The sequence below is a fragment of the Chiloscyllium plagiosum genome, unplaced genomic scaffold (assembly GCF_037043375.1).
Source record: "Chiloscyllium plagiosum isolate Xiang-an unplaced genomic scaffold, Cpla_swu_hap1 HiC_scaffold_1, whole genome shotgun sequence".
NCBI lineage: Eukaryota > Metazoa > Chordata > Chondrichthyes > Orectolobiformes > Hemiscylliidae > Chiloscyllium > Chiloscyllium plagiosum.
Genome location: NW_028270139.1, coordinates 97651903 through 97678466, shown reverse-complemented (window position 1 = coordinate 97678466; position 26564 = coordinate 97651903).

Here is a 26564-nt window from a genome sequence, read left to right as displayed (position 1 = left end):
GGCGCAGGCTTTGCAGTTCCTGCAGTGGCAGGGGAAGGTGCCAGGAGGGAAGGGTGGGTTGTAGGGGGGTGTGGACCTGACCAGGTAGTCACGGAGGGAACGGTCTTTGCGGAAGGCAGAAAGGGGTGGGGAGGGAAATATATCCCTGGTGGTGGGGTCTTTTTGGAGGTGGCGGAAATGTTGGCGGATGATTTGGTTTATGCAAAGGTTGGTAGGATGGAAGGAGAGCACAGGCGTTCTGTCCTTGTTACGGTTGGAGGGGTGGGGTTTGAGGGCGGAGGTGCAGGATGTGGATGAGATGTGTTGGAGGGCATCTTTAACCATGTCGGAAGGGAAATTGCGGTCTCTAAAGAAGGAGGCCATCTGGTGTGTTCTGTGGTGGAACTGGTCCTCCTGGGAGCAGATACGGCGGAGGCGGAGGAATTGGGAATACGGGATGCCATTGTTGCAAGAGGTAGGGTGGGAAGAGGTGTAATCCAGGTACCTGTGGGAGTCGGTGGGTTTGTAAAAAATGTCAGTGTCAAGTCGGTCGTCATTAATGAAGATGGAGAGGTCCAGGAAGGGGAGGGAGGTGTCAGAGATGGTCCAGGTAAATTTATGAGGTAAAAACAATAACTGCAGATGCTGGAAACCAGATTCTGGATCAGCGGTGCTGGAAGAGCACAGCAATTCAGGCAGCCTCTAACGAGCAGCGAAATCGACGTTTCGGGCAAAAGCCCTTCATCAGGAATAAAGGCAGAGAGTTTAAAGCATGGAGAGGTGCTACTCTCTCCCCACCCCTACCCTCCCCTAGCTTATCTCTCCACGCTTCAGGCTTGCTGCCTTTATTCCTGATGAAGGGCCTTTGCCCGAAACGTCGATTTCGCTGCTCGTTGGATGCTGCCTGAATTGCTGTGCTCTTCCAGCACCACTGATCCAGGTAAATTTAAGATGTGTTGGTGAAGTTGATGAATTGCTCAACCTCCTCGGGGGAGCACGAGGTGGCGCCAATGCAGTCATCAATGTCGCGGAGGAAGAGGTGGGGAATGGTGCCGGTGTAATTATGGAAGATCGACTGTTCTACATAGCCAACAAACAGGCAGGCATAGCTGGGGCCTATACGTGTGCCCATGGCTACCCCTTTGATCTGGAGGAAGTGGGAGGATTCGAAGGAGAAATTGTTAAGGGTGAGGACCAGTTCGGCCAAACGAGAGTGTCGATGGAAGGGTACTGTTGGGGATGTCGGGAGAGGAAAAAACGGAGGGTTTGGAGGTGCTGGTCATGGCGGATGGAGGTGTAGTGGGATTGGATATCCATGATGAAGATGAGGTGTTGTGGGCCGGGGAAACGGACGTCTTGGAGGAGGTGGAGGGCGTGGGTGGTATCTCGAACGTATGTGGAGAGTTCCTGGACTAGGGAGGATAGGACAGTGTCGAGGTAGGTAGAGATGAGTTCAGTGGGGCAGGAGCATGCTGAGACAATGGGTCGGCCAGGGTGGTCAGGCTTGTGGATCTTGGGAAGGAGGTAGAACCGGGCAATGCGGGGTTCCCGGACTATGAGGTTGGAAGCTGTTGGTGGGAGATCTCCTGAGATGATGAGGTTCTGTATGGTCTGGGAGATGATGGTTTGGTGATGGGGGGTGGGGTCATGGTTGAGGGGGCGGTAGGTGTCCTCGAGTTGGCGTTTGGCTTCAGCGGTGTAAAGGTCAGTGCGCCAGACTACCACTGCACCCCCTTTATCTGCTGGCTTGATGGTGAGGTTGGGATTGGAGCAGAGGGATTGGAGGGCTGCGCGTTGTGAGGGTGAGAGGTTGGAGGGGGGAGGAGGGTAGACAGGTTGAGGCAGTTAATGTCCCCCCGGCGGCAGTTGGGAATGAAGAGGTCGAGGGCAGGTAACAGGCCAGCGTGGGGTGTCCAGGTGGATGCAGTGTGTTGGAGGTGGGCGAAGGGGTCCTCGGAAGGTGGGTGGGAATCCTGATTGTGAAAGTAAGCTCGGAGGCAGAGGCGGCGGAAGAAGTGTTCGACGTCACAGCGTGTATTAAATTCATTGATGCGTGGATGGAGGGGGATGAAGGTGAGTCCTTTGCTGAGGACTAATTGTTCGTCCTCAGTGAGGGGAAGGTCTGGAGGGATGGTGAAAACTTGGCAGGGAGAATACCAATCCATACCAAATGGACTTAGATCCAATGGTAGAATAGGCACAGAGGTTGTAGATGGAATTTATTGTGGAGAGAGGTGATGTAAGTGATAGGGAAAGGCAATTTTGTGTTGTTGAATGCGTTCAGAACATGAAACCAAGTCAATGTTCTTAAAATTTAAAGGAACAGCACCATTACTTCTAAGATAATATGGCTCTGAAAAATGTGAAATCTATATAACATACTGATTAATGTACTCCAGGCTTCACAGCATTCCATGATTCTCTTTAGAAAATTGTGTAATATGGCAAAAAATTAACTATGAATCTATCATGATGAATTAACATATCACTATATTGATTTTTAAAAACAATAATGTTATAATGTTAACAATAATAACAATAATGGACTTGTAATCTAAGTTATTTAACTGCATTGAATTTTATCAGAAAGCTAACTTTAAATTGGGATGTGTTCCACCAAAGGCTTTTGTAAATTACAAAATAGCTATTTACCTATATTGTATGTTTATTCATTTTCATTGATCAGGTGGCTGAAATACAACTGTAGCTGAAAGACTGTTTGCTCTCTGCACTGCGACAGTGGCCTTTGGAAATGAGAGACCATTCAAACCACCTGACCAACATTTTATCAGAGATATGTTTACAGAATAGTGTCATGATTGATTGGAAAAGGTTTTGTCAACCTTTAAAATCTCCTCTCTCGAGCAGAGTTCTCTCGGATAGCAAATGTTTCTTGTCTGGCTAAATCATCATTCATTTTCATCAGTGAGTGCTTCATTTATAGTATTATTGGGAGGGTCTCTGGTGTTACGACACGGGGAAAACTCTCCTGCTTAAGTGAAAACCAGCAACACAAAAGATTTATCCCATGCAGTAATCCGTAAAAATTCTGTAGCTTCTTCCCAGATACACATATATATACAGAAAACATTAAGTAAAGACAAATCTCATCTAAACTCTACCAGTTAAATCCATGAAAACACACCTGCAATTGCATTCTTCTGACCCGCAACATGCATGAATTTTAAATTAAACATCTGTAACTTAAGACTTCAACAAAATAGTCTCATATTCTTATCTTTAAAACATTCTTAGAATGTAAGCAGATTGTGGTCAGTGTACATAATTGTCTCTGATACATTGTTTGTGACACACACATTAAAATGCTGTCAGGCCAGTGCCAAACTCAATAGTTCCTTCTCAATTGTGGAGTATTTCCTCTGGTGGATGTTGATCTTTTTGAAAAGTAACCAACTGGGAATTCAATCCCATCCTCATCTTCCTGTCGGAGTACACCTCCAAATCCAATATCACTATCATCGATGGCAACTTTAAAAGGTTTTGAAAAGTTTGGTGCAGCTAAAACTGGGTTGGTAGTTAACATCATTTCAAATGGTCGAATGCCTCCTGGCATGGTTCTGTCCACTGAAACTTTGTGTTTTTCTTCAGCAACTCGGTTAACGGTGTCACTACACTGCTGAAGTTTGGAACAAACTTCTGATAGAATCCGCTGAGTCCTAAGAATTGAAGGACCTCTTTCTTCAAGGTTGGTCATGGAAATTCCTCAATAGACTTCGTCTTTGCGTTCCGTGGGGTCAACCTTGCATGACCGATGTTATGCAAGAACATCACCTCTGCTTTTGCGAATTCCATTTTATTAAAGTTTATCATCACTTTTGCCTCTCATGGTCGTTCAAAGAGCTCTGCCAACTGTACCATGTGATCTTTTCAGGACTTACTAAAGATCACTACTCGTCCAAATAGACTGCACAGTTTGTTAACCCAGCCACAACTCTGTTCCTGAGTCTTTGGAATGTGACAGGTGTGTTCTTCATTCCAAAGGGCATCGCTTTAAACTGACATAGCTCATTTGGGGTTACAAACGCAGAAATTTCTTTCACCATCTCTGATAAAAGTACCTGCCAGTACTTACGCATGAAGTCCAACTTGGTGATGTAACTGGCTTGTCTGACTTTCTTGATACAGTCCTCCAATCTAGGAATTGGATATGAGTCCAACTTTGTAACGGTGTTGACCTTCCAATAATCCACACAGAATTGCTGAGTCCCATCCGGTTTGGCAACTAAGATGATCGGCAAACTCCACTCACTCTGGCTTGGTTCAATGATGTTCTCATCCATCTGGACTGGTCTGGCTTTGAGAGGATTAAGCTGTTGGGGTATTGTTTTATTGGAGCAGTATTCCCTACATCTACTTCATGCACAATAGCATTAGTCCTCCCAATCTGATTCTTACATATATCCTTATACTGCAGTAACAAATGTTTCAACTGCGTTCTATGCTCCTGAGACAGTTAGCTTATTAATCTATCCCACTCTTCAAGGACTTCTCATTTTTTACACTAGAGAGAAAGAATTGGATAAACAGGTGTTAGTCACTGTCTTGCAGAGTGAGGAATCAAATCCAGATGATATGGATTTTGAGATGCCTCAAAATAGATTTTAAAATGAAGAAGTAAATAGTGGTCAGTTAATTAACTTCATCTGCCTAGTCAATTTTTCAAATGAAATAAATAAGGCTTCAACATCTTTCTCATCAAAATGTGGCAAAGTCTTTGACATATATATATATCACTATCATCTCTTTTAATTTCCATCCTGTTAACTTGACTTTGCTGACTAAGATGCAACTTCTTAAGTTCAAATTCTCTCTCTCTCTCACTTTCCCTTTCTTCTCTCTCTCTTTGCTCAGCCAAGAACCTTCTCTCTCTCTCTCTCTTTCTTTCTCCCTCTCTTATCTCTCTCTTTCTCTTTCCCTCTCTCTTTTCTCTCTCTCTCTTTGTTTAGTTTCTAACTCCACTTTCCACAATTGTAATTTAAGATTTTCTACCTCTACTGCATTTGTTAGTTTTTCTGACACATCTAAGTGCTTGAGTAACCCCTTTACAATTTCAGCTTTACTTTTGTCCTTGGTTAAACCCAAATCTAACTTATTTGCTAATTCTAAAAGTATGACCTTTTACTTTCTTCTAAACACTCTTGGCAAATTTGAGAATCATCTTCAAATCCCAGAACATCTTTTGCAATTTTAAGAGCCATTTCTTTCATTTTTAATTTAATCAATCACAAGTCACCAAAATTAAACAAATTGTCTCACCTGTGTTTTATTTATCTAGGACACTAACCTGCAAGTGTTTAAATATGCTGGGATTTTTCGTACCCCTAAGTCTATTCAAGTCTATCTAAACCAGTACAAATCATGGACCCGAGCCCCCAAAATGTTACAACACGGGGTAAACCCTCCTGCTTAATGTAACCCAGCAATACAGAAAAGATTTATCCCGTGCAGCAATCTATAAAATTTAAGTGGTCAAGAACTATGTAAAGTAAAAATTAACTCTATTTCTTAAAGTATAATAGAGAATAATAAACAAACCACTATTTACAATTTATTTCTCTAAACTATTTTTTTACCTTCCCTTCTATAATACTAGTCCGATAAAACTCCCAATTAAGATTTACAAAACAACACTTCTTATCTTAAAACCAGGCAGCTGTATGTTTTTGTCTTCCGATCTTCCTGTGTTTTCTTTTCTCCTTGTAAGGAATTTCTGCATCACAGGTACTTTTAAGAGAGATTTTTTTGCAAGCAGTCTGTTACATGCTAGGATATGGAAGTTCTCCTCTCAACTGTTTGTTTTTCCCCTCGTCTTACACCCTAGAGCGTCAGATTGTGTCATTGCCTTTTAAGATTGTCAATATACTCAATTCAAACTTGATTGGAAATTGGTATTTTTCCGGGGTATAATTTAAATCGATTGGCTGAATTTGAATTTGTTTTTGTCTCCAGGCAACTGAGCAGTTTGACCCACTGTTACATTGTTGCTTTATTGAGAACACTTGGTGCTGTGTCCAGTAGTTCTGCTACTTTTAACTCTCTTATAGATACATCAACATTTTCATAACACTTGCCAACCTTTAATAGGGGTTGGCAAAGCATGCAATGGTGCTGGCATGCTGACCCTAAGTAAACACTCAATAAATCAGACTATGAAAATTCTTCATAGCTTTTGACTTGGACAGTTGCAAAACCAAATTTGAAAAAGAGGAAGCAAAATTGGATGTAATAGTGTTACAGTTAATTAAAGGTAAGTACAAGGGCATAAGAGAGGAACTGATGAAAATTGACTGGAAGCGGAGCCTAGCGGGGAAGACACCAGAGCAACAAGGGCACAAGTTTCTGGATGTAATTGAGGACACAGTACAGAGGTTCATTCCAAAAAAAAGAAAGATTACCTGCGGTGGAGTGGGGGCGGGGGCTGGAATTAGACAACCATGGCTGACAAAACAAGTCAGGAAATGTATCACAGAAAAAGAAAGAGCCTATAAAGTGGCCAATAGCACTGGTAAATCAGAAGATTGGGAAGACAACAAAAACAAACAGAGGATAACAAAGGGTGAAATAAGGAAGGAGAGGATCAAATATGAAGGTAAGCTAGCCAGTAATATTAGAAATGATAGTAAAAGTTTCTTTCAATACATAAGAAACAAATGAGAGGCAAAAGTAGAGATTGAGCCACTCCAAATTGATGCAGAAAGGCCAGTGATGGGGGATAAGGAAATAACTGAAGAACCTAATAAATACTTTGCGTCAGTCTTCACAGTGGAAGACATGAGTAGTGTCCCAACAATTAAGGAGAGTCAAGGGGCAGAATTGAGTATGGTAGCCATTACAAGGAGAAAATACTTGAAAAGCTAAAAGGTCTAAAAATTGATAAATCTCCTGGCCCCGATGGGCTACATCCTAGAGCTCTGAGGGAGGTGGGAAAAAAAAGCGGAGGTCTTGGTTGTAAACTTTCAAAAATCACTGGAGTCAGGGAAAGTTCCAGATGATTGGAAAATCATTGTTGTAATCCCTTTATTCAAGAAAGAATCAAGACAAAAGATGGAAAAGTATAGGCCAATTAGCCTAACCTCGGTTGTAGGTAAAATTCTAGAATCCATCATTAAAGATGAGTTTTCTAATTCTTGGAAGTGCAGGGTTGGATTAGAACAAGTCAGCATGGATTTAGTAAGGAGAGGTTGTGCTTGAGAAGCCTGTTAGAATTCTGGTAACAGGTAGGTTAGACCAGGGAAACCCAATGGATGTTATCTGCCTAGACTTCCAAAAGGCATTTAATAAGGTGCCTCACAGGAGGCTACTGAGTAAGGTGAGGGCCTATGGCATGGATTGAGGATTGGCTGTCTGACAGAAGGCAGAGAGTTGGGATAGAAGATTCTTTTTTGGAATGGCAGCTAGTGACAAGTAGTGTCCCGCAGGGTTCAGTGTTGGGGCCGTAGCTGTTCACTTTATATATTAATGATCTGGACAAAGGGACTGGGGGCATTCTGGTGAAGTTTGCTGATTACCAAAGTTAGGTGGACAGGCAGGTAGTATTGAGGAGGTGGGGAGGCCACAAAAAGATTTAGACAGTTTAGGAGAGTGGTCTAAGAAATGGCTGATGAAATTCAACGTGAGCAAATGTGAGGTCTTGCACTTTGGAAAAAAGAACACAGGCATGGACTATTTTCTAAACGGTGAGAAAATTCATAAAGCCACAGTACAAAGGGATCTCGGAGTGCTAGAACAAGATTCTCTAAAGGTTGAGTCAGCGGTTAAGAAAGCAAATGTAATGTTGTCATTTATCTCAAGAGGGTTGAAATGTAAAAGCTTCTGAGACTTTATAAAGCTCTAGTTAGGCTCCATTTAGAATACTGTGTCCAATTTTGGGCCCCACACCTCAGGAAGGACATACTGGTACTGGAGCAGGTGCAGCAGAGATCCACATGGATGATCCCTGGAATGGTAGGCCTAACATATGATGAACGGCTGAGGATCCTGTGATTGTATTTATTAGAGTTTAGAAGATTGAGGGGAGATCTAATAGAAACTTACAAGATAACGCATGGCTTAGAAAGGGCGGATACTGGAAAATTGTTTCCACCAGGCGGGGATACTAGGATCTGTGGCACAGCCTAAAAAGTAGAGGGGGGCAATTTAGAATGGAAATGAGGAGACATTTCTTCAGCCATAGAGTGGTGGGTCTGTTGGATTCATTGCCACGGAGCACAGTGGATGCCAGGACGTTACATGTCTTCAAGGCAGAGTTTGATAAATTCTTAATCTCACAAGGAATGTGGGGAGAATGCGGGTAAGTGGCATTGAAATGCCTATCAGCCATGATTGAATGGTGGAGTGGACATGATGGACCGAATGGCCTGCATTCCACTCCTATTTCTTATGTTCTTCTTTCTTCTTGTGGTCTTAAAACAAAATTGAATAAGTTATTTGTGCACACATTATCCTTTTCAACCTGTAATCCTTGGGAGTCAGTTAACTCTGTTGGCTGGACAGTCAGTTTGCAATGCACAGTGATGTCAGCTCTGTGGGCTTAGTTCTAGCACTGGCTGAGGTAATCATGAAGAATTTACCTTCTCAACATCTTCTCTCACCTCAGATGTAGTAACCATTGGGTTAAATTATCAAATGACTCTCTGAGGAGAGAGCAGATGAATGGCCTGATAAGACTGAGTGACTTTACAACAGCAGGACTGTTTTCACATTGAAACATTTTAGAAATTAAAACAAAATTGTAGGGCTAAAACTTAGAGCACAGTTTGGAAAACAGGGATTTGTGTACAATGAGGGAATACGAACAGATTTGAGAGTTTGAGGGGATCTGGACAACATCCACATTTATGTCGATAAGTGATAGACGAACATGTACTAGAGATGATCATCTCTGAAAGGAAAAGCCTAACCACCTTCCCCAAGATAAAACAGAGGAGAAGGTGATAGCCGAATGATATCATGACCGGACTGTTAATCCAGAGATCAAGGTAATGTTTTGAGGACCAAGGTTTGAATCCCACCAGATGTGTGGTGGAATTTGAATTTAATAAAAATGTTGAATTACAAGTCTAATGAATCCAATCTAAAGAGTGTTTGAAATAAGTCACATTTTTAAGTTGGTTATTTATCTGTGAATCTATTTTTCTAGAAACTGCTACTGCACCTTTATGAAGGTTTTGATAAGAGTAACTTCAAAAACTTTTTGGAGGACTGGAAACAAGCAAATAGCAAAGTACATGTAGATTTTGCATATCAATACATCAGGCTAATCCTATGCAGTACTGAAGAAAATATATGTGAATTAAATGCTCTTGAATCAGACAGATTCTTTAATTGTGCAATTACGCATGCCTGCTATTCATTGAAGAAACATTTCCTCAGAATCCTCACAGGTCTCAGAGTGGAAAGCTCTCCAAACAGTAGTTAGAAATAATCATCTTTAAAATTCGATATTGAAGAGAGATGTTTGCATCCTTTAGTGTGCATTCAAGTGCCAATCTCCCTACCTTTTTTCCTTTAAAAGCAATTAACCTTAACTTTTTTGTAATATTGGCAAACCATTCTTATTACTTTGTTATACAAAATAGGAGTATTGTTGGAGCACAGCATGGTGGGAGGGATGCACTTGCTCACTGATTTGTCATGGGCAAAAATATTTCTGTTCAGAGGATGAGCCAAATGTTTTTTGATTGAATCATGGTATGTCTTCTCCTGACATGCCATTTGTAGGTGAATAAATATGTTCCACATCTTACAAGATAAATAATATCAATCTCACTCGCTATCTCTCAAATGCTGTACCAACTATGTCTTGCTCAGCAAGCTGTCTTTGAAGCTGTGACTGGTGGGTCAGCTCACTAACACATACTAACCATCAAGGGCTCATTTTCCATTGTCCTACAAACTCTATGATTAGATGTATGGAACATATGCTGTATTGGAATCATGTCCCAGTTCAGGCACAGTCCAATCTTTAACCCAGTGTTCTCCATCAGACTGGAAAGTGTTTCTGATTGCATTAGGCAGTCTTCCATATGAGGATCCAGGGTTCTAGCATTCCCAGAGGATTTCATTCTCAAAGCTTTTCATGTTGGGGATTGTAAATTTAATTTTGAAATTATAATTTAATTTTGAAAAGTGCCAAGTAATAGCAGAGCAGGACACCCTTTGGATTTCACATTGCCCATCAGTCTGCGTACGTGACTGTTTCTATACAGCTGTTTCTGGCATTTGCAGCAAAAGGTTGATGCAAACTCACAAAAATGCAAGCATGGACCAGTGATTAAACCATTTTGGCAGTTTGTTTCCCAATGGTCAAATGGAAAATGACAAATCTTTACAGGAAAATCTTCCTTAACAATTGTGGGAAAATTGCACAGTTTGCTTACAAAGGTTGGCATTGAGACAAGTTGGGAATTATCTTGATAAGGTTGTTTGCTTAGATGCAGACACTAGCTGAAATTGTTTGGGTCTCTTCAGCAGGCCTCTTTACCATTTCATAAGGCTCTTTAACTCAAGTTCTAACTGTCTCACAGGGACATAGGCCTCTGATGGAAAATTTTGTTTAATATGTTTCAAACAAAAAATGATAAAATAATTATATTTAATCAACCTGTACTTTAAATGTCAATGAAATAGACAAAAGCTTTTAATAACATCTGACCTCTGAGTTTTAAAAGACTAATTGAATAACAGATTGATGGTAAATTGACAATATGGTGTGAAGAATACAGGCTTGTCAGCAAGGCTGTGACCAATGGGGTTCCTCAGGGATCAGTTGCTGGGACTCCATTGTTTGTAATATTAATAAAATGATTTGGAGGAGAATGTAGATGACCTGATTAGTAAACTTGCAGATACACTAAGATTGGGAAGCTGCAGATAGTGGGGAGCACTGACAGAGGAAACAGCAGAATACAGATAGGCTGGAGATGTGGGCAGAGAATTGGCAGATGGAGTTTAATCCAGACAAATGTCAGGTGATGCATTTTGGAAGATTAGTGCTGGAGGGAAATATACAGTGATTGGCAGAAACCTTAGTAGCATCAACATATGAAGGGATCTAGATGTTTAGGTCCACAGTTCTTGGAAACTGACAACATAAGTGGATAAGGTTGTCAAGGAGCCATTTGGCATGCTTGCCTTCATCGGTTGGGGCATAGAGTATAAAATTTGGCAAGTCATGTTGCAACAGTATAGAACCTTAGTTAGGCCGCGTCAGAATATTGTGTACAGTTCTGGTTGCCACACTACCAGAAAGATGTGGTGGCTTTAGAGAAGCGACAGAAATGGCTTACCAGGATGTTGCCTGGTTTGGAGGGTATTAGCTATGAGGAGAGATTGCACAAACTTGGTTTGGTTTCACCTGGACAACCTGATTGAAGGTTGCAAAATTATCCAAGTCATGGATAGTCAGTATTTTTTCCAGGGTAGAAATGTCAATTACTAGGGGACATAGATTTAAAGTAAAAGGGTGTAAGGTTAAAGGAGATTTGAGTGGCAAGAGGGTGGTAAGTGCCTGAAATATGCTGTCAGAGGAGGAGGTGGGGACGGATATATTGGAATGTTTAAAGGCATCTTGACAGTTATATGAATATTCAAGGACGAGAGGGATGCAGACCATGAAGAGGCAAAAGGTTTTTAGTTGAGAAATGCATCATGTGTTAGCACAGTCTTGGGGGGGGGAGGGGGGGGGGGAGGCGTGGTGAAGGGCCTCTTCCTGTTCTTCGTTCTTGTCTTTGGAATAAACCAGGATTACATTGGTATGTTAGCAATATCCAGTGAAAGACAGAAACAAGATTAAAGAAGCTCAGCTGGACAGCAGTGATACTCTCAATTATTTTCACTTTCGTTTCAAATGTCTCCCTTACTGATTTTTCATGTTCCACTTCATTAGTGAAGTTAATAACCCAAGGTCGTGGTTATTAATCGGTACAATGATCAATACAAATTATTGATCTCTGATAAATGGAACTCTCCAAACATAAAAAGCCTCTTTTTCTTAAAGATATCTATTCTTTGTTTGACTATTTGGAATGTTCCAGACCAAAAGGTTATGAAGCATCTGCGTCACAGAGTGACACATAATCTCTGTGATCTGCATCAATACACAATGCCCCCAAGGGTGAATATTCAGATCAAGATTTCTATGAGTATGTATAAAAAGTTCTAAATACTTGAATGATGGTCCATTCAATCATCAATTAAACAATTCAATTTAAATAAAACCATTTATGTTGTTCTTAATTTAACAGTAGAATACAAATTAATGAAGGTCACATATGTATGTCTGTTTATAGTATCATTTGTTTTGTTTTGTAAGAGATATTCAAAACAGAGTTGGTCGCTCAAAATTTGAACCTTGCTGATTGTAAGATTTGCTGTTCCAAAATATACTGTTGTTACCCGGAAATGTTTTGTGTGGATTGTGTGGATTGCTAAATACCCAAAAGGGTGATATTAGAAATCCTTTCCTGCTTGGATCATGATTTAACGAAACATCACATTTTACAATGCAAGTGATGAGAAATGGTTAGCTACATTGTCATTCTATGCTACAGAATTATTATTATGTGTCGTCATTATGATGCGATGAAAACGCGCCATCTTATCACTTTGGATGTTGCCAAATTCTGAAGTTAGAAGTGAGAAAAGAAAAGTGGCTGCTCCATAACATATTTCCTCAGAGTGTTATTCCTTTCCTTGCTGTTCTTACTTGAAACTTCCACTCTGGTATTTATGTGAAACATACTTGCTGTAATTGACACCAGGAAATAGTAGACCTAGTCCAAATTACATAGGGAATTGAGCATTTTGTTTTTAATTTGGAGGCTAAAATGACTAGTACATTAACAGACATTTAAGGGTCCATTTCTTCTCAAATCTAATACCATTTTAAAATGATTTCAGGTACAAACACTAAATTGAGAAGAAACTAAAATATATTAGGCAAGGATCGAAAATACACTGACAAAACAAATGCAAAAAATACTGACAATACAAATCCTTAAAAATTCAAATGATTGAAGATAGTGCAGTGCTTTAATTCTATGGGGGCATGTGAACACTTAACAAATGTCTCCTCAGAGTGGAGGAATTTTGAACATCAATATAGCCTGACATGAAGGCAGAAAATTAAAATTGAACAGAGCTCTTCAGCAGGTCACACTTGGTAACTGGCTAAAGGCAGTATCAGAACATTGTGGGAAAGTATCAATGATATTGATTTTTCTATTGTATGAACATCATTGGAAGCATGGAAAGGAGAGAAATCATTGATAATATTAAGAAATTCAGGTATAAGAGCTAATACATTCAAAAGAGAAGACATATCCTTGGGGAAAGAAAAACTGCTACAAAGAATTGAGATTAAACACTTGGTGCTGTTCTGTTCATTATGTTGATTATTTTTGGTGATTTCAATTTAATGAGTGAATGCTAATGCTGGAAAATCGGGCAAAAGCGAAGGGCTTTTGCCCAAAACATTGATTTTCCTGCTCCTCGGATGCTGCCTGACCTGCTGTGCTTTTCCAACACCACTCTAATCAATGCTAATGCATAACTGGGCTAACTAGTTAGGAGGAATTTCTCAGCTTTACAATAAGGGTAGAATTAACACAAATCATTAATTAGTATACACTTTAAAAGTAATTCACTGCATGCACTATCTTAAGGAAATTCATTATAAAATGACAATAAAAATAATCCTTAACTCAATCATTTTATTTGCATGGATTCCTTCAATTTCATATTGATAGTCACTATTTAAATAAAGTATGTTTTAAGTCATCAGACTAACACAGAACAGAAGAATATTCACCAAAGGTCTTTGCAACTGTTTGATTTCTATAAGGAGAACTGATGGTGAATCTCATGCTGAGAGAGACATGGCACTCATTCAGGGTTAGAGATATTGCTCTCTGAGAATGAATGAGCTACTGTAGAATTGAGTAACTTACAAATGAACATTGTATAACTATATAATGAAGAGCAGTTTCTTTGTAACTACAAAGTTAGGAAGGACTAAACAGTGTAATGTAATAAGGTAAATCTACATCTTCAGATACTAGAAAATTCAGTCAAAACAAAGCTTGTTTGAAGTACAGGTGAAGGTGAAAAGACATTTTAAGACCCTGAGAATTACAACATTCTTGTCATTATCCTTACTTGTAAGTCATAACAGATACAATTGAATGATTGTGAACAAAGGATTTTCTATTGTTTCCATATGGTTTCTTCTATTTAGGCTCAGTATTCTTCTCCCTGGATGAAGCAAGAGAGGGGGCTAGAAAGGGAAATAATTGGGCAGGTAAGCATGGAGAGAGGCTCACCTCCTTCACAGCACCTCACTAATTAAACTTTGTGCAAGAACATCCTCACTCTGGACATTCTCAACTCACTAGCAATTCACCCCCTCAAGTGTCAATGATCAGCCACTTAAGAACTTCAGCTTGGCATCTTCCTTGTTATCGGCTGAGGTAGCAAGTGGCTGATCTTCTGACCTGGTAACTAGGAAGAACTGAAATTACTAGAGAAATTCAGCAGGTCTGGCAGCATTGGTAGAGAGAAAGCAGCATGAAATGGTTTTTTTCAAAAGAGAGTCACCAGTCTCAAACTCTGTTTTCTCCCCACAGATGCTGGCAGTCTAACTGCACCAATTTCTGTGTTTGCTTCATATCTCCAGCATCCACAGTCTTTGTTTTATTTTAACCAGGAAGAACGGCATGCCAGGTTGGGCAGGGTCTCCATTTGCTCTAGTTTGGTGGCAATTAGTGGCATGTATTGAGGGAACAAAGGCATGATTTCTGAAAGTCAACCCTTGCCATTGCTTACAAGATGCTGAATTCCCTCTTCCCGCCAAGAAGATCTTGCTATTCGATCCCCTGATCAACTCAACTAACAGTCTTTAGTTCCTAGAAACTGACTGGTAAGCCTGTGGAGACCTGCTATATGTCAAAAATTTTATTAGTCAGCTCTTAACCATTCTTGGCTTTGGGGCAGTGAGTTAGTTGACACCTAACATGTCTACACCCCACCCCACCCCACCTCCCCCAAACTTAGCCTGAAAAAGGGAAAATGTAATGTAAATGTAAGAATGATTTATAAAGACTGCACTGGAATTGAGGGTCAGAATCATTTGGAAAGTTAAATAGATTGAAGGAAAGAGAACACTGAAAGGCATCCCAACAGAGGTCATTGAGATTGCAGCATGGGCTCCCATTTGTGACAGTCTTTGATGTAGGGAAAACCTGCTACTGCCCAGTAAAATATTTGATGACCTATCATTAATGCAGAAAGTGTTCCCAAAAGATGACACAGAGTTCTCACCAGGTGTGCAGACCTGGCTATTGCCAACATTAAATTCTGCCTAATGACTTATTTCATTTTTGAAGTGTAACCAACAATTGTGCAGCATTCCCACATTACCTTACTGGATTGACAGTCTAAATTATGTGCTCAAATTTCTCCAATGGAGCCTGTAACAACACAAGCATCTAACAGTGTGGGTGCTGGGAAAGCACAGCCGGTCAGGCAGCAGCTGAGGAGCAAGAGAGTTGACGTTTCAAGCATAAACTCTTCATCAGATATGGGAATTCCTGATGAAGAGCTTATGCTTGAAACGTTGACTCTCCTGCACCTCAGATGCTGCCTGACTGACTGTACTTTTCTAGCACCATATTTTTTTAATTCTGATCTCGAGCATCTGCAGTCCTCACTTTCTCCAAGCATTTAACAATGCTGAGAATGCCACAATAAGTACATGTGGGGGAAAAAGAAATAGAAGGACATGCTGAAATGATTGGATGCAGTAGGTTGGGAGGAAAATCGTGTGGAGCATAAGTAGTGATTGAATGGATATTTTCAGAGTTGTAAACTATGCAATTATACTTATAGATTTGAAATATCTTCGAGAAATTTGGAATGGCCTATAGAGGTAGGATCAGAAGCAGACAGGTTTGCAATTTCCTGACACTGATAAGTGTGCCAGTCTCATCCAGGCCATTTCATTCCTGAAGGAGCAATTCAGAGATCGCCACCAGCCTGCGCTTCCCTTCTTCTAAGGTAGTCCCACAGGATAACCACAAAACTAGAGAAGGTAAGAATAGAAGTAGACCATTAAGCACATCAAATCTACTTCACCATTCAATTAAATCATGACAGATCTGATATTCCTTAACTCCATTTTCCTGTTTTTTTCCCCATTACTCTTAATTCCCTTAACAATTAAAAATCTTTCTCAGCCTTGAAAATGTCTAATATCCCAGCCTTGATGGTACAGAATTCCACAGATTCATTTCCCTCTCAGAGAAGGATTTAAATGGATGGCACATTTTTTCTGAGATTATGCCCTTTGGTTCTAGATTCTACCACAAGAGGAAACAATCTCTGCACATCTATCCTGTCAAGTGCCCGAAGGACCTTGTATTTTTCCATAAGGTCACCTCTCACTCTCCTAAACTTCAGTTGAAAAAAAAGACCCAGCCTACTCAAGCTCTGCTCATAAGAAAATCTCTCCACACATGGAATCAGCTCCAAAGCAAGGATACCTTTCCCTAGATAAAAGGATTAAAACTGTTCACAGAATTCCAGGTGGTGTCTAACTAGTGCCTTGCAGAGTTTTAACAAGGCTTTCCTATTTTCCCTTTGAAATGTAGACCAACATTGTAGTTGCCTTCCCATTTACCTATGGAAACATTTTGTGATTCATGCAAAAAGGAATCCCAAATCCCTCTGCGCTGCAGCTTTATGCAGTATCTTGCTATATATTCATCTCTTATATTCTTCCTGTCAAAGTGCATAACCCCACATTTTCCCACATTATATCCCATCTGTCAAGAATGTTTCCCACTCACTTAATCTGTCTATATCCCTTTACAGACTCATTGTGTCACACTCAGCATTTGCATTTCCACCTGTTTTTGTGTTACTTGCAAATCTGACTATCATACATTCACTTTCTTAACTCAAGTTATTGGAAATAATTGTGGCCTCAGCACTGATCTTGTGGCATAGCAGTAGTTACCTGAAAATGCCCCTTTCCCCCAGCTCTGACTTTTATTAATTAGCCAACTCATTATCCATGGTAATAAACTATCTCCATCATTATGGAGTCTAAAATAGCAGTCACAAATGCAAGGTATTCATTAACGAGTCATGAAATTTGTTTGTTCCAAGAGTGCTTGGAATATGAGATTCACCTCCACAATGGAATAATTGAGACAAATAGTTTGAAGGGATATGGGCTGGCTGCTGGGAGGTGAGACTAGATTGGGTTGGGATATCTGGTTGGCATGGACAGGTTGAACCGAAGGGTCTGTTTCCATGCTGTACGTCTCTGTGACTGTATGACTCTATTCAAGTAGTAATAGAGAAATACATGGGGAAGAAAGGAGTGGTAAGGTATGGTGGATGGAGAAGGGTAGATGCAGGGTCGCATGGAGCATGATCATCAGCATGGCTTTGTTGAGATACAGGTTCTAGCTCAGCGTTCCAAATGCAGCAATAATAGGCAATATGTAACATATACAATACTGAAATTGTACAACTCAAAAGAAATAAATAGTTAAATAGTACCTTTCACATCCTCAGAATACTTCAAAGTCTTTTACAGTCAGTAAATGGAACTTAGTGCTCAAGAGTGCAACAACATGGTGGCAATTTGAAAAGAAAAATAATATGAAAATATTGAACTACAAAGGTAAGAAATTGCATTAGGTCAAACAAGACCAGGGTAAAAATATGAAATGTGATATATACAATAGGAGTATATTTCATCTATCAAATATTTCTGGACTGTTACTATCGGATGAGGTGAGATGGAATGGCTTTTCTTTATTCCCACTTTCCATTTTATTCTAGCAAATATTGTGAATTTTAAAAGGATGCTAGAACGGCAATTTGGTATGTACCTGATGGCATACAATTTGTAAGTATTACGCCAGAAAGATATTCTTGTGATAAGTACATAAGGGATTGGTATTTCTGCTAAAATCTATCTAGGAAAGAATTAAAAAAAGTATAAATATGTCTCGTTTTTCCATGAATAAATGCAAGTATATACAATTGCAAATAATAAAAGGAATACATCTTTACAGAGTATCAGATTTTAAACTTTACCAACGATGATGCACATAAAATGGTAAAGTCAATATAGATCAAAATATTTTAGTTCTCACTGAAACGCTTGCTTTTCATTTATCTGGTATATTCTTTTGTCCCTTCTGCAAACACTGCTGTAGAAATTCAAATGATTTATTCAGTAAATATCTATCTGCTTGTAGGTATTCCACAATTCCAAAACTCAACAAAGCTAGGAGTTGGAGAGCGAGAGAGCAGCTATTCCAGGTGAGACAGTCAGTGTGATCTATGCCCAAACCCTAAATTCAGTATCCACACAAACAATGTGTCGCATGTCTTCCCTCCATTTCAGTTGTATAATTGAATAGTTTATGTCTGCACCTCGGTTTAGGTTTCATTGCAAAGATATTGAACACACTTTTTGCCCTGTTTTGACAGTGGAATTTCGATGTTTGTCTCAAGATCATGGCACAAGAAATAGAATGTTTCAGATTTCTCAAGTTTTATTGTCTCAATTGAGGTCTCCATAGCCCTTACACCTCCATGAAATGGAGATTCATTGTGATCCAAATAAGCCGTAATTTTAACATGTATCAGTGTCACTTTGTTTCAGTATAATGCCCTTTCACAGCTTAAACTGCCTTTTTAAAAATGTCCAATATGTGAATCCATTTAACTAAACCTACAATTGATATAACATACCTTCATGACAGTGTAAATATTGCCTAACGCACTGTTCCCACCATTATACAACTCTGTTGTACAAGGCATTAGTATTGGAAAAGATTAACTGATATCACAAGATAAGCTATATCCATGTAAAGGACTGTTCGTGGAAGGAGCTAAGGAGAGTTCCACATGTTTGGATGAAAGTTAATAATGTATAAATATTTGTCCTAGTCTATTGTCGTCAAGTAATCTCTGTCATGAGACACACATATACACATACAAACCAAGTTGGCAGGCAACTTGAGTTCACTTTGACTAAGCTCTTGTGTTATCACATTGCTGAGCAATCCATTCAAAACATGGGGAGATACTGAAAAGAGACACTGAAATGAGGGTTGCAGAGCTGTAAGGAAAGCACAGCGATCGACAGGAAGGTACAGGTATATGCAGAGCTGTGAGCTGCCAGTAGCGAAAACAAAGATCACAAAGCAGGCTACAATGAAACAGTATTTTATAGAAAATGATTATGCCTTTCCCCATTCCAATTCCTGTTCAAATTACTGAACATATGTGGAAGAATTGGGAATTCTTCCATGCTCTTTGGCAGAATTATGTAATAGTTATGAACCGTTTGTGCAAACCACAATAAGTAAAAGTCACTACTTTCATCGTAGTTGGAAATAGTCTGCTCCAACACATATTAAAAAACTGAAAGAACTGCAGATGCTAGAAATCAAACAAAAACAGAAATTGTTGGAAAATTTCAGTAGGTCTGGACCATACTTTTCCTAGCTACTATCACTTCTAAAGTAGGGTCACTGGATCCAAAATGTTAACTCTGATTTCTTTCCACAGATGCTGTCAGACCTGCTGAGATTTTCAAGCAATTTATTTTTGTTCCAAGATATAGTCCTCCCTAGATCTCTTAGGAGAGATAAAAACACATAGAATTTTTAAAAGCTTTGAAGACGTATTTTCAGCCCCAAGTGAGTGTCACATATGAACAATATATGTTTAATAAGTGGTACCAATCTGAAAAAACTCCAAGCAGGCAGATATCCCACCACCAAGTCACCTTTTACATGCACAGTACTTGGACTCTGACCAACCAGCTCAGAGCCAGTGTCCAGAATGAGGAACTCTCTGACACTCCTCTTTATTTTTTTTTTAAACCCCCACACTACCACCTAAGCGCGGTAGTGCTTATGTTTTCCCCAACACCCATGGTGTGTGTGTGTGCAGGTGTGAGACACAGTGAAAGACACAAAGTGCATGAATCTTTATTCAAATTCCACCACCAGGAAGATAGGAAAACACCTGGGTGGCCAGTGACAAACACTGCCCTTCACATCAAAGGGCAGTGCTATGTGATCAAAACAGTGAGGGGGAGGGTAGGGACTAAATCAAAATAGAGTTGGAGGGAGAAATGACGCACTCCACTCCCTGCAGCGCCCACCTCTCCCGGCACTCCTCTTTATTTATTTTTTTTTCTTTTTCTTTTTTTCGTGTGTGCAGGTGTGAGACACAGTGAAAGACACAAAGTGCACGAATCTTTATTCAAATTCCACCACCAGGAAGATAGGAAAACACCCGGGTAGCCAGTGACAAACACTGCCCTTCACATCAAAGGGCAGTGCTGTGTGATCAAAACAGTGAGGGGGAGGGTAGGGACTAAATCAAAATAGAGTTGGAGGGAGAAATGATGCACTCCACTCCCTGCGGTGCCCACCTCTCCCTGCACTCCTCTTTATTTTTTTTTCTTATTTTTTTTCTTTTTTTTTGAAATTTAACCCCCACACTACCACCTAAGTGCGGTAGTGCTTATTTTTTCCTCAGCACCCATGGTGTGTGTGTGCAGGTGTGAGACACAGTTAAGGCCACAAAGTGCACGAATCTTTATTCAATTTCCACCACCAGGAAGATAGGAAAACACCCGGGTGGCCAGTGACAAACACTGCCCTTCACATCAAAGGGCAGTGCTGTGTGATCAAAACAGTGAAGGGGGAGGGTAGGGACTAAATCAAAATAGAGTTGGAGGGAGAAATGATGCACTCCACTCCCTGCGGCTCACACCTCTCCCTGCACTCCTCTTTATTTTTTTTATGTATTTTTTTAAAAAATTTTTTTCCCTGTTTATTTTTTATTATTTTTATTTTTTTTCTTATTAACCCCCACACTACCACCTAAGTGCGGTAGTGCTTATTTTATCCCCAGCACCCATGGTGTGTGCGCGCAGGCGTGAGACACAGTGAAAGACACAAAGTGCACCAATCTTTATTGCACTCTTCTTTATTTTTTTTTTCCTGGGCTCTGACACTCCTGTTTATTTTTTTCTTTTTCTTCCTAAATGTACACAAAGGAACTGGTGGTCTGAAGTGCATATGCTTTAATTTTTTTTTTCTTTTTTACTCCTGTTCTTTTTTTTTCCTTTTTTCTTTTTTTTATTTTAACCCCCACACCACCACCTAAGTGCGGTAGTGCTTATTTTTTCCCCAGCACCCATGGTGTGTGTGTGCAGGTGTGAGACACAGTGAAAGACACAAAGTGCACAAATCTTTATTCAAATTCCACCACCAGGAAGATAGGAAAACACCCGGGTGGCCAGTGACAAGCACTGCCCTTCACATCAAAGGACAGTGCTGTGTGATCAAAACAGTGAAGGGGAGGGTAGGGACTAAATCAAAATAGAGTTGGAGGGAGAAATGATGCACTCCACTCCCTGCGACGCCCACCTCTCCCTGCACTCCTCTTTATTTATTTTATTTTTTATTTTTTATTTTTTTTCTTTTTTTTCCCTGTTTATTTTTTTTCTTTTTTTTCTTATTAACCCCCACACTACCACCTAAGTGCGGTAGTGCTTATTTTATCCCCAGCACCCATGGTGTGTGCGCGCAGGCGTGAGACACAGTGAAAGACACAAAGTGCACCAATCTTTATTGCACTCCTCTTTATTTTTTTTTTCCAAATCCCTATTTATATTTTTTTTTCTTCTTTTTTTTTATATTAACCCCCACACTACCACCTAAGTGCGGTAGTGCTTATTTTATCCCCAGCACCCATGGTGTGTGTGCGCAGGTGTGAGACACAGTGAGAGACACAAGGTGCACGAATCTTTATTCAATTTCCACCACCAGGAAGATAGGAAAACACCCAGGTGGCCAGGGACAAGCACTGCCCTTCACATCAGAGGGCAGTGACACTTCCCTTTTTTTAATTTTTTTTTTTTCCCCAGCACCCATGGTGTGTGTGTGCAGGTGTGAGACACAGTGGAAGACACAAAGTGCACGAATCTTTATTCAATTTCCACCACCAGGAAGATAGGAAAACACCCGGGTGGCCAGTGACAAACACTGCCCTTCACATCATCTCTTGTTTATATTTTTCTCCCCCCCTTTCTTTTTTAACCCCCACACTACCACCTAAGTGCGGTAGTGCTTATTTTATCCCCAGTACCCATGGTGTGTGCGCGCAGGCGTGAGACACAGTGAAAGACACAAAGTGCACCAATCTTTATTGCACTCCTCTTTAATTTTTTTTTATGTCTTTATTTTTTTTTTTCTTCAAATTCCACCACCAGGAAGATAGGAAAACACCCGGGTGGCCAGTGACAAACACTGCCCTTCACATCAAGGGACAGTGCTGTGTGATCAAAACAGTGAAGGGGAGGGTAGGGACTAAATCAAAATAGAGTTGGAGGGAGAAATGATGCACTCCACTCCCTGCGGCGCCCACCTCTCCCTGCACTCCTCTTTATTTATTTTTCTTTTTTTTATTTTTTATTTTTTTTCTTTTTTTTCCCTGTTTATTTTTTTTCTTTTTTTTCTTATTAACCCCCACACTACCACCTAAGTGCGGTAGTGCTTATTTTATCCCCAGTACCCATGGTGTGTGCGCGCAGGCGTGAGACACAGTGAAAGACACAAAGTGCACCAATCTTTATTGCACTCCTCTTTAATTTTTTTTTATGTCTTTATGTCTGTCAGCCAGAGCTCCCTGATTGGTCGAGGTTAACAACCCCAATCAAGGATCTCATACTTGATGAGATGCACCCAGCCCTCATTCCAATCACTATACAACTCGAAAAGAGTCCATTGATTTCCACTAAGCTAGCTCACTTCAATGTGTGAATCTGTGCAACTGAAAGATGAGCTAAGAGAGAATCATCTTAGTATAAGAAATTCTACCATGTCAGTGTGCCACCTAAGAGAAGAGACGCTGACTCTCTAACAAGTTATAAACATGTGGAAACGCTCTGACTTTGTAAGTGAAAAGCTATAGAATTTATTTTGCAGTACATCCTGTTGGTAATATGCACCTCTGCTACTGAGTGTTGGTGGTGGGCCAAGTGGATGTGATGCCAATCAAATGGGCTGCTTTGTCCAGGATGGTGTCAAGATTCTTCTGTGTTGTTGGAACTGTACTTATCCAGACAAGTGGGGAGCATTCTATCACACTCCTGACTTGTGCCTTCGAGAAACTAATCAGACTTTGGGGAGGTGAGTTACATGCCACACGTGAGTTACAGCCTTTAACCGGCTCTTGTAGCCATTGTGTTTATGTGGCAAGTCTAGTTGAGTTTCTGGTCAATGGTAACCCCAAGAATGCTAACAGCGGTGGATTCATTCATAGTAACACCATTGAATGTCAAGGGTTAGTGGTTAGATTGACTCATTAAAGACAGCATTGGTGTGGCACAAATGTTATTTGTCACTTTTTAGTCCAAGCCTGGATATTGTCCAAATCTTGTTGTGTTTGAACATGGCATGCTTAAGTATCTGAAGAGGTGTGAATGGAGCTGAATGCTGTGCAATCATCAGGGCACATCCCACTTCTAACCCTATGATGGAGGGAAGGTCATTGATGAAGCATTTGAAGATGGTTGGACCTAGGACACTACGCTGAGGAATTCCTACAGAGATGTCCTGGAGTTAAGATGACTGACCTCCAACAACCACAACCATGTTCGTTTGTGTCGGGTGTGACTCCAACCAGTGCAGAGTTTGCCCCTTGATTCCCATTGTTTCCAGTTTTGCTGGAAATCTTTTATGCCACACCCAGTCGAATGAGACAAACGATGGATTATGGTTCAAATTTAGTTTATTAAAATACTCACAAGTTAAAGAAGCAACTCTAACACAACAAGTTATGTTAACTTTACCTCAAATTATGTTGACTGCCTGAAAAGCACACATATTATGCTCTGGTGAACTTGAATGGACTCCTGGATCCAATTCATTGAACTCTGTTGTCTGGTGCACTCATAAACTTCTTGGTTAGACAATGAGTCTCACATGGAGTATTCACTGGCTAAATCTTCACTGAGAGAATGGCCACCAGTTGTCCCTTTCTGAGCCCTTCTGGAATGCACTCTGCAGACAGTCAATGGAGTCACAGGGCGAGGGTCACAGCACCCAATGTGGTTAGGCCAAGTCATCTGAGATGTATTCATCCCCATTCCATGATATGATTATTATATGAAATCTGGCCAAACTGTGGAATACACAACAATGTCTCTCCCTGTTGTTCCAGCTATGTACCTCTTAATGAGTTTCGGGTTATAACAGCTCCCCAGTTGTTACAGGTCTGGGTTAATCCTTGTTTTCTTTTGACTTATGGTAACCAGGGGCTATTTACATCCCATCAGGCCTTGGCTACAGAAACTGATTAGCCAATTTTATGTTGGGGCTCGTTGTTTAGGCTATCGGCCATTTTGCCACAACAAGATATTCCTTCACACTTCCTGATGAGTCACCTCACTGCTTTTCTCCCCTGAGATGTTGCCAGACCTGCTGAAATTTGTAGCAATTTCAGCTTTTTTTTTAGATCTCCAACATGCACAGTTCTTTACTAAATTTTTAATTGTCTGTGTTTTTATTCTCTACCTTGCTCTCACACATATTCTCTACCTCCTGCAGTGCTCCTGTGACGTTCAGTGTCAGCTGTAAGTAATGTACTCCACCTTCCATACATAACATTAAATGCAACAATTTTAGATCATCATTCTATCCCTACTTTCCTTTCTCTTCATTTTTTTCCGAGTCCTGATTTTTTTTCCCCATTGGGCTATTTATGTTTCTGTCATTCACACCTTCTCCAGACACACTCTTTTGTCTTTTTCTAGCACATTTCTACCCATTGGCCCAATAAATCCACACTGACCCACCAGACCCATTCCCCTACCCTATTACCCTACATTTACCCCTGACTAACGCACCTAACCCTATGGGCAATTTAACACGGCCAATTCAGCTGACCTGCACATCATTGGATTGTGGGAGGAAACCAGAGCACTCGGAGGGAACTCAGGCAGATACGGGGAGAACGTACAAACTCCACACTGGCAGTCGCCCGAGGTGGGAATCGAAGCCAGGTCCCTGACACCATGAGACAGCAGTGCTAACCACTGAGCCACTGTGCCACCTCACTCTTCCACTTTGTTCTAATTTTCCACTGTCTGCCACTTTGCTTATTTAAAATGTTTTGCATCTCTACCATTTTTCAACTCCGATGATAAATCGTCTACCTGAAACAATAACTCTGTTGCTGTCTCTAAAAATGCTGTAAGATTGACTGAGCAATTCCAGTATGTTCTTTTTTTATTCAGGATTTTCTGCAACGGGGATTCCACTATGCTGTTTACAATATTATTTGTTGTGTCTTTCCGAACAATTTATTAATAAATATTTTAGAACAAACACACAAATATAAAATAATCATCTTCACTTTCCGTTCCTGGGAAATAGAAATAAGGTCCATTTAGAACACAATTTCTATTTGAGTCACTTGTAACTATTAGACCTTTCTCAGACCAAATGTTGGTGGAGGGCACCACTACCTCCCTAGGGCCTTGTCAGCCTTAGCCGCAATCTATTGTCGGGCGCTGTCAAGGAAAAATGATACTCACCCAGTTCTGCTCAGCAAAAGTGGCTTTAAAGATATCATCAGGACTGCAGGTTTACCAACTAATCTGAATACATGGTGACTAGGCTGTTCCTCTCAGACCCTAATATCCTTCAAATTATTGCACCTTTCTATGGACATATATGTGGCAATAGGTACAACTGTTGAAATTACATTCACCAATTCAGGCTTAAGCACATTTGAGAATTGTTTGTAACCATAAGTTGATGATACAAAGTCTGTACGATTCAATGATGGTAGTTTAATTATTCAACTGGCAATTACTCTAGCAATTTGTCATGCAGGATCAGGAGGAGCAGGTAAGCACAGTACGTTATCATTACAGGAAGTAGTTGATGTCAAACATTGAATGTATTCAAGTGGCGGCTAGATATAGCATTTGGGGTGAATGGGATCAAACGTTATGGAGAGAAAGCAGGATTAGGATATTGAGTTGGGCGATCGGCCACGATTGTGATGAATGGCAGAGCAGGCTCGAAGGGCTGAATGGCCTCTTCCTGCTCCTATCTTCTACATTTCTATGGTCCTCAATTTCTACCCTCCAGTAAAATGGCACCTTTTATAAAACTGGTGTCAGAAGATACTGAAGGAGGGCATTTGTAGAAACAATTCCCTCCACTCACAAGTTCAGAACAAAACCTCATTGGTGAAAATAAAAGAATAATTATTGCATTATGACTGGAGTGCACTGCAAGTTAATTATGATGTTGGAAACCATTTTGTCGTCTTGTTGTGCTTTTCAATGTGTGGAGGCAGTTCAGAAAAGATCTACTAGACAAAAACCTAAGTTGTCTCATGAGGAAAGGTTGTACAGGCAAGACCTGTATCCATGGGAGTGTGGGGTAGTAATAGGCCATTCAGCCCCTCACCTATCTGCATCATGGCTAATCATTTATCTCAATGTC